The 13,684-nt window shown below is 38.1% G+C and overlaps 1 protein-coding gene across 1 annotated transcript in view; it reads right to left on the reverse strand.

The window, feature by feature from the left end:
* SLC25A26 (solute carrier family 25 member 26) overlaps positions 1-13,684 on the reverse strand; it is a 301,478-nt gene that overhangs the window by 12,005 nt on the left and 275,789 nt on the right. The gene's annotated exons all lie outside the window — the stretch shown is intronic.

A 13,684-nucleotide genomic window follows, 5' to 3' on the forward strand; every position in this document is an offset into this window, starting at 1 on the left:
ACTTAAAGTACGTGATTTGGTAACTTTTGATAGACATACATGTGAAATCATCACCATAATTAAGACAGTGAACATATCCATCACCCCAAAAAAGTTTCGTGTCCCTTTGTCATCCCCCTTTCCTGCCCTTCCTTACCAACCCCTAAACAATCTGATCGGTCATTCTACATTCGTTTGCCTTTTCTAGAATTTTATATAAATGTAATTATACATTAATTTTTTTAACTCGAATTCTTTCCTTCAGAATTTTTGTATGATTCACTCATGTTAGTGTGGATATCAATAGTTCACCCCTTTTTAATTGCTAAGTAATATTCCATTGTATCATTATTTGTTTATATACTTGCCTATCGATAGACATTTGGGATTTTTCCAGTTTTTGGCTATTACAAATAAAGCTGCTATGAACATTTACATTCATGTTTTCGTATGGACACATGCCTTCATTTCTCTTGGGAAAATACCTAGAAGTGAAACAGCTGGACCACATGGCAGGTATATGTACGTATACTTTTTAAGAAACTACCAAATTGTTTTAGAAAGTGGTCGTATTTTACACTTAGACCAGTTCCAGTTTCTTTACATCCTCTCCCACACCTGGTATTGTATTTTAAAAATTTAACCATTTTAATTGGTATGCAATAGCATTTCATTGTGGTTTTAATATGTATTTCCCCAATGGCTAATGATGCTGAGCTCCTTTTCATGTACTTTTTTACCATCCATAATATATTTTCTTTAGTGACGTGTCTGTTCAAATGTTTTGCACATTTTCATCGGGTTGTCTGTTTTTGTAATTATTGAGTTTTACAGTTCTTTATATATTCCAGCTACAGGTCACCTGCAATTCTTTTCTCCTAGTCTGTGGCTTGTCTCTTCATACTCTTAACAGTGTCTATCCAAGAACAGAATATTTAACTTTGATGTCCAAATTATACTTTTACAGATCTTGCATTTGGTGACCGATCTAAGAAATCTTTACCTAACTCAGACCACAAAGATTTTTCATCTATATTTTCTTCTAGAAATTGTATGTCTTTAGGTTTGATATTTAGATCTATCTTCCATTTTAAGTTGATTTTTATGTATGTACAAGGTTTGAAGTTCTTTTGTTTTGTTTTTAAACATGGATATGTAATTGTTCCAGCAACTGGAAAAGACTAGCCTTTTTGCAATGAACTGCCTTCTCGCTTTTGTCAATCATCAACTGTCCATATATGTGTGGATTTATTTCTGGACTCTATTTATCTCTAATCTATGGATCTATCTTGATACCAATTGAATACTTTTCTGACTACTACACCTCTATAATAAATCTTGCGTTCAAGTAGTATTAGTTCTCCGACTTTCTTCTTTGTCAAAGTCGTTCAGACTAGTCTAGAGTCTTTGCACTTCTGTAAGAATTTTAGAATCGGCTTATCAATTCCTGCAAAACAGGCTGAGATTTTTAAAATTAACTAATTAATTAATATTTATTTTTGGCTGCACTGGGTCTTTGTTGCTGCGCGCGGGCTTCCTCTAGTTGCAGGGTGAGCAGGGGCTACTCTTCGTCACGGTGCATGGGCTTCTCATTGCGGTGGCTTCTCTTGTCGCGGAGCACAGGCTCTAGACGTGCAGGGTCACTAGTTGTGGCTCGTGGGCTCTAGAGCTCAGGTTCAGTAGGTGTGGCTCACGGTCTTAGCTGCTCCGCAGCATGTGGGATCTTCCTGGACTAGGGCCCAAACCCATGTCCCCTGCATTGGCAGGCGGATTCTTAACCACTGCACCACCAGGGAAGTCCGGCCTGCTGAGATTTTCATTTGAATTGCAATGAATCTATCAGTCACTTTGGAGAGAATGTAGATGCTAACAGTATTGGGTTTTCTGACCCATAAACGTGGTGCATCTCTCCATTTACTTGGGGCTCCATTATTTTCATTCATTCATTCATTCATTTATTTATGGCTGTGTTGGGTCTTCGTTGCTGTGCACAGGCTTTCTCTAGCTGTGGTGAGCAGGGGCTACTCTTCATTGCAGTGCGCGGGCTTCTCATTGTCATGGCTTCTCTTGTTGTGGAGCATGGGCTTTAGGCGCGCAGGCTTCAGTAGTTGTGGCACATGGGCTCAGTAGTTGTGGCTTGTGGGCTCTAGAGCTCAGGCTCAGTAGTTGTGGTGCAAGGGCTTAGTTGCTCCGCAGCATGTGGGATCTTCCCGGGCCAGGGTGCAAACCTGTGTTCCTTGCATTGGCAGGCGGATTCTTAACCACTGGGCCACCAGGGAAGCCCTGGGGCTCCATTATTTTCTCTCAACAATGTTTTGCAGTTTTCAGTATATAGGTCTTGCACTTGTATGGTCAATTTTATCCCTAAGTATTTCATATGTTTTGGTGCTCTTGTAAACGGTATTGTTTTTTTTTCTAAATTTCAGTTTCTGATTGCTTAATATGTAGAAATACAATTGACTTTTGCAAACTGATCTTGTATTCTGCAACCTTGCTAAATTTATCAGCTCTAGTAGCTTCTTTGGAGATTCCATCAAATTTTCTACATCAGTGATCATCTGTCAGTGAATAAACAGTTTTACTTCTTCCTTTCCAATTTGGATTATTGCCTTTTATTTCTTTTTCTAGCCTTACTGCACTGGGTAGGATGTCTAGCATAATGGCAGGTACTGCAATAAGGATGAAGAATATTAGAAATAAGACCTCTTGAATATATTCATTACAATGGTTAGAATAGTGTAATGACCTGCTGATAGTGGCATGACATTTTTATGGATGATCAAATATACCACAACTGAAAGAAGAACAGCAAACTTAGTACTAATTTTCTACTCTCAATACTTCCCCACCGAAAATACACCTGGAAGGTTGAGTAAGTTGCTACAGAAATGGAGAAGATGCCATATAAACAAACCAAGGCATGTAGGGCCCTGTTTGTCAACTTTAACAACTTTTCTTAAGTCAGTCACCTAACTATGGAAACTACCTAACAAGTTAGAGATACAATGATGTGTGGTGCCTGAGGGCTCCAACATTTCCTTCCACCTAACTATGAGAACGGTTACTTGGAAAGTGTATTTATTAAAATCACTGGACTAAGAGTGCAGCTATCAAAAATATTTTTGTAACCTTACCTGTGGAAGTAGATGAGCTAAAAAAATGTTTTATCACAAACAGCTTTCTAAAGATAATCTTGCCATTAAGCAGAGTATTTGGTATTTTTTCAGTAAATTCTGTGATGTGTGCAAGTATATCTGTGTAGAAAACATTATTTTCTCCAGAGCTCTTATAAGCACTCAAGACAGCATAAGAAGCAAATTAGTAGAACAGCAACTTTTTACCTTAAAGATGGCAAAATGTGTATTTTATCAGGCAAATGCCAATTTTAACACCATTATTTACTTTGCTGACTTTTTAGAAAAAGGATACAAAACATAAAATAGTCATTCTGGTAATGACTGAAGGTCATCTTCAGTTTCTACTGGTACCTTCAAGGGTTCCAGAGAGCCAAAGTTTACTCCAAACAGACTTAAAATACTACAAATAATGCTGAGTTTATAAGCAGTAATAAAGAACAAATAATAAGATGTGCACTACATGTGATACAGGAGAAAAAAATCAAAGATACTATGTAACTCATAAATTCAACATTTACTCAATACCTACTAGGATTCAGGCAGTATAAGGTCAAGGGAAAAAAGATAGCAGTCCCCAGGTCTAATATGTGATGGGGGTAGAGTGAGGGCAGAAGAGGGTTATAACAGAAAGTGACAAAGAAGGCTTCACAGAGGCGCCTGTTGTAATCTAGGAAGGAAAAAAATTGGTTGCCAGGGGAAGAAAAACACTGGATCAAAACAGACTCTGATGGCTGAAGACACAATTTAAAAATAGAATCTCCAAAGATAAGCATATCACCTGGCCAGAACAATTTAGCCTAAAAACATATAAAGAAATCATTTTGTATTAGAAAAGGATACTAATAAATACCTTAAACAAAAAATCTCTATAACCAGAAGATTTAGATTCAAGTGAGAAACTTCCAAGGCAAACACAGAGCATAAGAGAAGTAACAATTATAACAGCAACCACAATAAACACTTATAGAGAACTTACTATGCCCCAGGTACCCAACACTTTACATACATTAACTCATGAAATCCTAACCACAATTTTCTAAGGTATGTGCTATCTTAACCTCATTTTACAGACAAGAAAGTTGAGGCTCAGAGAAGTTAAGTAACTTGCCAAAGTTTAAACAGGTAGGTACAGAGTATATACATACTTGGACTTGGATGTATAGGTTACAGGTGTCTTGACAGCAAACAGAAGGGATTTATAAGACACTTCACTTCCACATACAGGTAACTCATACTAGAATGATATCAGAATATTCAAGTGAATGAACAAACTTTGTCAATGTCCAAAATAATTTGCTTTAAATAATATGGGTTTGTAATTTTTTAAAATAATGAATTGTCTGAATATAGAACTTTGGAAAAAGAATACTGAGACCAAGCTAAAAAGATGAGTGTTGTTTACAAATGATTCATTTGGGGGCAACTTTAAATTCATTAAGCAACAAGGATAATGACAAGAAACCTGGCTGGTAAAAAGTACTGTATATGAATTATGAAAATATTTTGAAATTACATATTTGTTCACATATATGGAGGAACCAGAGGACTGTGATCAACAAAAAACTGGCTGGAAAGACAGGAGAAAATTAAGGAAACACTCCCATTTACCACTGCAACAAAAAGAATAAAATACCCAGGAATAAACCTACCTAAGGAGACAAAAGACTTGTATGCAGAAAACTATAAGAAACTGATGAAAGACATTAAAGATGATACAAACAGATGGAGAGATACACCATGCTCTTGGACTGGAAGAATCAACACTGTGAAAATGACTATACTACCCAAAGCAATCTACAGATACAATGCAATCCCTCTCAAACTACCAATGGCATTTTTCACAGAACTAGAACAAAAAATTGCACAATTTGTATGGAAACACAAAAGACCCCAAACAGCCAAAGCAATCTTGAGAAAGAAAAATGGAGCTGGAGGAATCAGGCTCCCGGACTTCAGACTATACTACAAAGCTACAGTAATCAAGACAGTATGGTACTGGCACAAAAACAGAAATATACATCAATGGAACAGGAAAGAAACCCACGCACATATCTTTGATAAAGGAGGCAAGAATATACAATGGAGAAAAGACAGCCTCTTCAATAAGTGGTGCTGGGAAAATTGGACAGCTACCTGTAAAAGAATGAAATTAGAACACTCCCTAACACCATACACAAAAATAAACTCCAAATGGATTAAAGACCTAAATGTAAGGCCAGACACTATAAAACTCTTAGAGGAAAACACAGGCAGAACACTCTATGACATAAATCACAGCAAGATCCCTTTTGACCCACCTCCTAGAGAAATGGAAATAAAAACAAAAATAAACAAATGGGACCTAATGAAACTTAAAAGCTTTTGCACAGCAAAGGAAACCTTAAACAAGACGAAAAGGCAACCCTCAGGATGGGAGAAAATATTTGCAAATGAAGCAACCAACAAAGGATTAGTCTCCAAAATTTACAAGCAGCTCATGCAGCTCAATATCAAAAAAACAAACAACCCAATCCAAAAATGGGCAGAAGACCTAAATAGACATTTCTCCAAAGAAGATATACAGATTGCCAACAAACACTTGAAAGGATGCTCAACATCACTAATCATTAGAGAAATGCAAATCAAAACTACAATGAGATATCATCTCACACCGGTCAGAATGGCCATCATCAAAAAATCTACAAATAATAAATGCTGGAGAGGGTGTGGAGAAAAGGGAACCCTCTTGCACTGTTGGTGGGAATGTAAATTGATACAGCCACTATGGAGAACAGTATGGAGGTTCCTTAAAAAACTAAAAATAGAACTACCATATGACCCAGCAATCCCACTACTGGGCATATACCCTGAGAAAACCATAATTCAAAGAGTCATGTACCACAATGTTCATTGCAGCTCTATTTACAATAGGCAAGACATGGAAGCAACCTAAGTGTCCATCGACAGATGAATGGATAAAGAAGATGTGGCACATATATACAATGGAATATTACTCAACCATAAAAAGAAATGAAATTGAGTTATTTGTAGTGAGGTGGATGGACCTAGAGTCTGTCATACAGAATGAAGTAAGTCAGAAAGAGAAAAACAAATACCGTATGCTAACACATATATATGGAACCTAAAAAAAAAAAAAAGGTTCTAGAGGCAGGACAGGAATAACGACACAGATGTAGAGAATGGACCTGAGGACGTGGGGAGGGGGAAGGGTAAGCTGGGACGAAGTGAGAGAGTGGCATGGACATATACACACTACCAAATGTAAAACAGATAGCTAGTGGGAAGCAGCTGCATAGCACAGGGAGATCAGCTTGGTGCTTTGTGACCACCTAGAGGGGTGAGATAGGGAGGGTGGGAGGGAGACGCAAGAGGGAGGAGATGAGGGGATATATGTATATGTATAGGTGATTCATCTTGTTGTAAAGCAGAAACTAACACACCATTGTAAAGCAATTATACTCCAATAAAGATGTTAAAAATAAAAAAGACAGGAAAGATTACTCGTAGGAAGTATAATATTATTGTTTATGAGCTTTCAATAATTTAAGGGTAGATTAGAAAATGGAATAAAAATGTAGTTTAGGGAACAGTATGAGTGACTGCTATTGACAGTATTACTTACCACTTGCTGAGTACCTAGCATGTTCCAGAAACTATGCAAAAGATTTCACATTTCTCATTTAATTTTGAAAGGTGTGTATTATTATCCAGACACACAGGTATAGGGTGGTACTAAGAGTTGTCAAGTAACTTGCCTGAGGTCACATAGATCGAAAGTGGGGGAAATGAAGCTGACTGTTACGGTCCCCTAAAGCCATGTGCCTTGTAGACAGAATAGTATATATGCAACATTTATAAGCTTCCTCGATACACAGCTCAACTTCTAGGGAAGCTACAATATAATATGCAAGTTATTAAAGAAAATATTTTGATGTCAATAAATGTAATAAATCATGTAGGTTTGGAATGGAGGATTTTTTTTTTAAGGCCCTGTCTCAACACCAAAAATTTTTAAATTGCCGTAACTTCTCAACCTAAGTAAGTATTTCCATTGCCACAGAGGTCTAATGATCATTCCTGTAAAAGCAAGTAAATGACTGCGGGGGGAGGGCAGAAAGGAGGCCCAAACGTGAAGAACCACAGTGTTGGGTCTCAACTGATGTGACAGAGCTTGTAAGACTAAAAAAAGCAGGCGGCCATACTTTACTTGGTGTTCGCTTACTTATCTCTATTCCAAGTCCTGTTTCCATTTTCTTTTCAAATAAAAAATGAAATTTTCAGATGAATCCATGCACATTAGCTTATATCTCATGTAAATGAGACATTTCAAGCAACGAGAATGGCAGTCAGAAATGTTCTTAGTTTCACTTTTGCGGTTTTTCTTGAGAAAAGTTTCCTTAACATAGGATGACTGGAAACGATTTCTAGTAGCTTATTTAGAAAATTTCATTTTGAAATCATTTTAGACTTACAGAAAATGTGCAAAAATAGTAGAGGTCCCATACACCCTTTACCCAGCCTCCTCTACTGTTGACATTTTACATAACCCAAGTATAATGATCAAAACAGGAAATGAAAATAGGTACAATACTCCTAAGATACAGACCTTAATTGAATTTCACCATTCACATTGTTTAAAGGTGTGCAAATTTTAAACATCAGTCCTGATTTTTTTTTTTCAATTAATGATATTTCTATTATCCAGTAGGATATTATGAGGAATCCTGAATACTTAGTGGTGGCGCTACAAAACAATCAGGCTGTTCTAATTTCCCAAGTGATTCTTCACTCAGAGCTCAAGGCCCATCAGAGGAAGAAGGCGTGAAGTACTTTCGAGGCTCCTCCACACACACCCCCGCCAGGGTTACAGCTATTAGCACCAGTATTCATTCACAGGACAGAGAGCAAACACCAGGCCCGATACTAGGAAATGGCTGGGAGTCCAAGCCTGAGCCAAGTGTCTTTCAAGTACAGCATGAAGAGAAGGCTTTGTCACTTTAAAAGACCCACCCAAATGTGCACAGTTGTCTTATGAACGAACAACAAATTGAAAATAAGCGTTTTAGCTTCAGTGCAGGGAAACTTAAATTTGGGACTTCTTCAGTTGTTGTACTCAGAAGTAGTTATGTGGCTTCCAATTGTGTAAGATTACAACACTTTACCCCATGAGTTTTATGGTACCTTAGTAGGTATGTGTGCTGAATCGTCTACTCAGTTCCACACGAATGACATCATAATAAATGATGATAATTCATTTAAGACAACAGAAAAGACAATCCTCTGTGCAGGTCTCACCGCTGTCTGTCTAGCACCAGAATTTCATAACACATTAAAGACAGCAGATGATTAATTTCACTCAACTGCCCTCCATACTGTAGGTGATCAAGCTATTGTATAGCTTTGACATATACACTTTAAAAAATAATTAAAGCAACAGCTGCCTATAATTTTATTATTTAATTAACAATTAATAACTGAATAATAAAATTATATTTATAATTTACATTAATGAATTCTCTGTGAAGTACTTATATACAAACATGACTTTAAAAAAGAGATTTCCAGGGCTTCCCTGGTGGCGCAGTGGTTGAGAATCCGCCTGCCACTGCAGGGAACACGGGTTCGAGCCCTGGTCTGGGAAGATCCCACATGCCGCGGAGCAACTAGGCCCGTGAGCCACAACTACCGAGCCTGCGCTCCGCAACAAGAGAGGCCGCGATAGTGAGAGGCCCGCGCACCACGATGAAGACTGGCCCCCGCTTGCCGCAACTAGAGAAAGCCCTTGCACAGAAACGAAGACCCAACACAGACAAAAATAAAATTAAATAATTAAATAAATAATGATAATAAAAATAAAGGAATTCTTTAAAAAAAAAAAAAAAAAGAGATTTCCAGGACTTCCCTGGTGGCGCAGTGGTTAAGAATCCACCTGCCAATGCAGGGCACACAGGTCCGAGCCCTGGTCTGGGAAGATCCCGCATGCTGCAGAGCAACTAAGCCCGTGAGCCACAACTACTGAGCCAGCCAGGCCACAACTACTGAAGCCTGCGTGCTTAGAGCCCATGCTCCTCAACAAGAGAAGCCACCGCAATGCGAAGCCCACGTACCACAACAAAGAGTAGCCCCCGCTCACCTCAACTAAAGAAAGCCCGCAGGCAGCAATGAAGACCCAATGCAGCCAAAAGTTTTAAAAAATAAAAAAATAAATAAATTTTTAAAAATAAATAAATAAATAAATACGGGATTTCCAAAGCAAAGTTTTTAAATGAAAAGAATAATGATTACAATCGGGAACCACAAGTAAGCTTTCACTTCTGTCCTACCATGGCTGGAGCAATATACACAAGTGGTTAAAGGGCTAAAATGGATTCCTCTTAAACAGAACTAATTAAAACTGGGTACACCTAACTATTTACAGTACACAGGCTAATCTTGGTTATAATGGCAGCTGGATTGAAACTATTCTGAGATTTGTAAATAGCACCAACTTGATGTGGCTGATTTGTACCTTGCTTTCGGTTAAACTGTATTTTGGTTGGTTGAGATACTGAGATATTTACCTTCTAGATAATTAGGGTGGTAAAGATAATAAGAGTTCATAAGAAATTTTTTAATGAATGATTGTGCTGGTAAATATTGGGTTGGCCAAAAAGTTCATTTGGGTTTTTCCTTAAGATGGTACAGAAAAACCCAAATGAACTTTTTGGCCAACCCAATATAAGAAATTTCATTTACTCTTGAGCAAACGTAAGATGCTGAGTTTGCTGAGTAATATTTAGGTTTTACAATTACAAAGTAATATTTTTGGAAATGTGTGGCTAGGTTTCATTTGGGAGGTATTTATTCTGATCGGAGGGCTGTCTGAGCTTCCTGGATCTGTGGTTTGATGTCTTTTATTAGTTTGGGTAGGGGCAAAAGGTATCTAAACTGAGTAACATTTATTATTATAACTGATGCTCATGATACAAATTTTAAGTCAACAAGAAAAGGTGTGATTATTTTTAATACTTCTGCCTGGAAAGACACACTTGGTTTGCTATGTTTAAGTATGTAACAATCTTTTTAAAAGATTTTTATGAAAATGGTTCAAATGGAAGAACTGGGGGCTTACACTAACAAGCTCCATTTATCCAGAAACAGGTACACTGACAAGCCACTATCCTCAAAAGCACCAAAAAATATGTATAATAAGGACTCACTTCTTTTCATTAACCTGCAAAAGCTCACTCATCTGACCCCTGATTCAACAGGAGAGGGAATTCATTACCTTCACCTCTGGAGTCTCATAGGGTCTTGCACAATTCCTTATACAAAGAAGGCAGGCAAATATTTGGAACCAATATGAATACCTATAATGTAAGTAGTGTTGGATAATTTTACCCTTGTGTAGAGAATGAGGAGAACATCAACTGGCCAAACATCATAATCCCAAATTGTCATTTGTGGCTCAGGAAAGAACCGTATAAACCAGGAACGGCTAACGGGTTCCACCTCAAGGATGAACATTTACTTAACTGGACAAGGCTTTCTAGTGAGCTGGGCTGAGATGCTTCCAAGGCTTGGGTGAGGTTCAGCTGGAAGGAGGGCTAGGATCAACCAGTGATGACAGAGTGAAACCAGAGCAGCACAAACAGTATCATATCGCATATTTACACCAAACATACTAAACTCACACCAAAAACACTCACAAATACCCAGGAAGCAGGTCTAAAGGACAAACAGAAACAAAGCTAACTCCTTTTCTCCCCATTTTTTAAAGGAGGTTACATGTGAATCTGTACATGGCTCTCTTGAAATCAAATACTAGCACAGTTTTATATCTCCAAAGGAACTGGGCGTCATTATAGGCATTTTTTAAAAGTGCTTTTTAATATATATTTGTTTGATAATCTGATTAAAATAAAGTGTGGTAAATTCCTTTCTCACACTTTGTCTCAGCCAAAAAAAGTCAATTTGATTCATCACAGGAATGTTGTATCTGAATGAGCATATTTATCTCATTTTGCTCACAAACTTGCATAAACAGAAGAGAAACACCCAAAAGAAGATGACAAAGGAGGAATCCTGGTGTGCATTTTATTGTTTTTTGACAAAGGACCCTAACCCACTACCCTCTAGCCTGTGGGACCCATGAGGCAAGGTTAAATCTTAACTCGGTTGAAAGTAATGGAACCTGTAAGGAACATATTAGGTGTTGTTACTGCTTTGGCTTCACAACTGTAACTGCAGCAGGACACCAGGCAGCTGAGTACACCGGTCCAAAGGAGGAGATGGGAGAAGGATCCAGAGCCTCAGAAGTGACACCCTTTCCATCCATCCTGTCAGGCTTTGCTACACATCCTTCCTTCCTTACTTAGTTTTCTTTGCCATCTCTTTTTAACCATCTGTCTCTAAGAATTCAAAAGTTCTCATATTTTTTAAATTGTTAAAAAAGATGTCTGCTTCATTATAATGACATATTGCTAAAATCCTAATCAGCATCTCAGACTCTGACTTTGCTGGTGATCTGGACATAAAATATTTTGCTCTTATTTTTAGGAGTTTTCTTCCATCTTGACATGCTGTATTTAATTTAGGGGACAAACTTAGTGTGGTAAAAATCACACACAATCATTTTTACTCTGTTATCATTCCCTTCTCAATCTTTAATATGCCTTTACAGGAATCTATGTTCTGATCAAACATGTCTGTGCAGATACCAGATTGTCCCAGTCTCAGGAAATGGTGCACTGGAGACCCTGAGCATGAGCACCTTCTAAACTACTATCATTTTGTTCATATACTAAAGGTATGGGGGAATCTTGTGGATGGAGTGATAAAAGACACTTTAACTATTATCAAAATAAGAATCACGGGTTTCCCTGGTGGCGCAGTGATTAAGAATCCACCTGCCAACGCAGGGGACACGGGTTCAAGCCCCGGTCCGGGAAGATTCCACATGCCGCAGAGCAACTAAGCCCATGTGCCACAACTACTGAGCCCGTGTGCCACAACTACTGAAGCCCGTGCGCCTAGAGCCTGTGCTCCGCAACAAGAGAAGCCACCACCATGAGAAGCCCGCGCACCGCAACAAAGAGGAGCCCCCGCTCGCCCCAACTAGAGAAAGCCTGCATGCAGCGACGAAGACCCAATGCAGCCAAAAATTAATTAATTAATTAATTAAAAAAATAAGAATCAACAACAATAAACAAGTTACCCTTCAATTTGAATAAAAATATAGTTTTTATAAAGTAGTGGCTGTTTAAAAGACTTCTAAAATGTACTGATTTTATACATTGTCCTATAACTGAAATGATAATCCACTGGCCCCTGATTCCTGTTACAAAGCTATGATTTCATTTTAGAAAATCATCAGCATAATGTGAAAATCTTACATAACCAAACTGATTCTATTTTCATTTTTCTTCAAACGTTGCATCTGAGGTTAAGTTTGCATTTCTTCTAGTTACTGCTTTGCAACTTTGTAACATCTTGTGGCTAGAAGCAAAACTACTTAGACCTGGCAGCATTCTTAATAATCCTCTACACTTCTCTATATATTCAGACACTAGAACAAATCTGACATTCTTACAGGAAATTTTATCATATCCTTTCAAAATACGTGTATTGTTTGCCAAAGGCTCAGTGAGAGTACATGTGTATGTTAGAGCTGTGATCATACTTCTAAAAGAAACTACTTTTAAATAAAACAGTTGATGTATACAGCTACCCAACTTTGCTTTGACCTTGAAAAAGAAAGAATGCTAACCTCCAAACAATTAGTAAATAGTCATAAACACCTGCTGTGTAAAAGTCAGAACTACAAAGAATATAAATGATCAGAAGACAAAGTTTCTTCCTCCAAAAAGCCAAGTCCTACAAGGAATTAAAACACAAACATGTTGGAAATGTAGTCTGGCTCCACTCATCCCCATAAACTATCTGTGCTCCCCCATGTCGGCCCCTGGGAGCTGACTCCTTCCTGAAGCAAACACTGTTTAACCCTTACCCAAGTACAGCAGAACCGGGGATGGGCTGGGGGAGGGGAAGAAGGGAGGCTGGTCTAAGAAATATGGTATCCAGGGCTTTTAAGTTTTACGTCATCAAGTTAAAGAATCAACACAATTTGCAGAAACGCCTGAAATAAGCTGATTAGATATAATACAACCATCTCAACTTTTTACCAACTTTTGAACATGCGAAACAGCAACGACATTCTTAAAGAGACTGTACGCTATGTGCAAAGTTATGTGTAAAATAATTAAGGACATCAGCTCTGGAGTCAGACTGTCCGGGTTCAAATCCTGGATGTACCCCTTAACACTGAGTGTTCCTGAGGCCTTGGGCAAGGCACTCAAACTCTTCTTCAGTTTCCATAGCTGCAAAATGAAGACGGCAAGAGCACCCACCTCACAGAATTGCCATGAAGATTAACAGGAGATCATCCATGGAAAGTGATCATCACAGTGCTGGGCACGCTGTAACTCTGAGAAATGCTACGTATTATGATAATTAATGATCATGACTGTAGTAATAAAAACAGTGTTAACACAGTAAAAGGGTACTGGACAGAAAACTGAGGACTTAGT

This window comes from Balaenoptera borealis (genome assembly GCF_965194805.1).
Source record: "Balaenoptera borealis genome assembly, chromosome: 12".
NCBI lineage: Eukaryota > Metazoa > Chordata > Mammalia > Artiodactyla > Balaenopteridae > Balaenoptera > Balaenoptera borealis.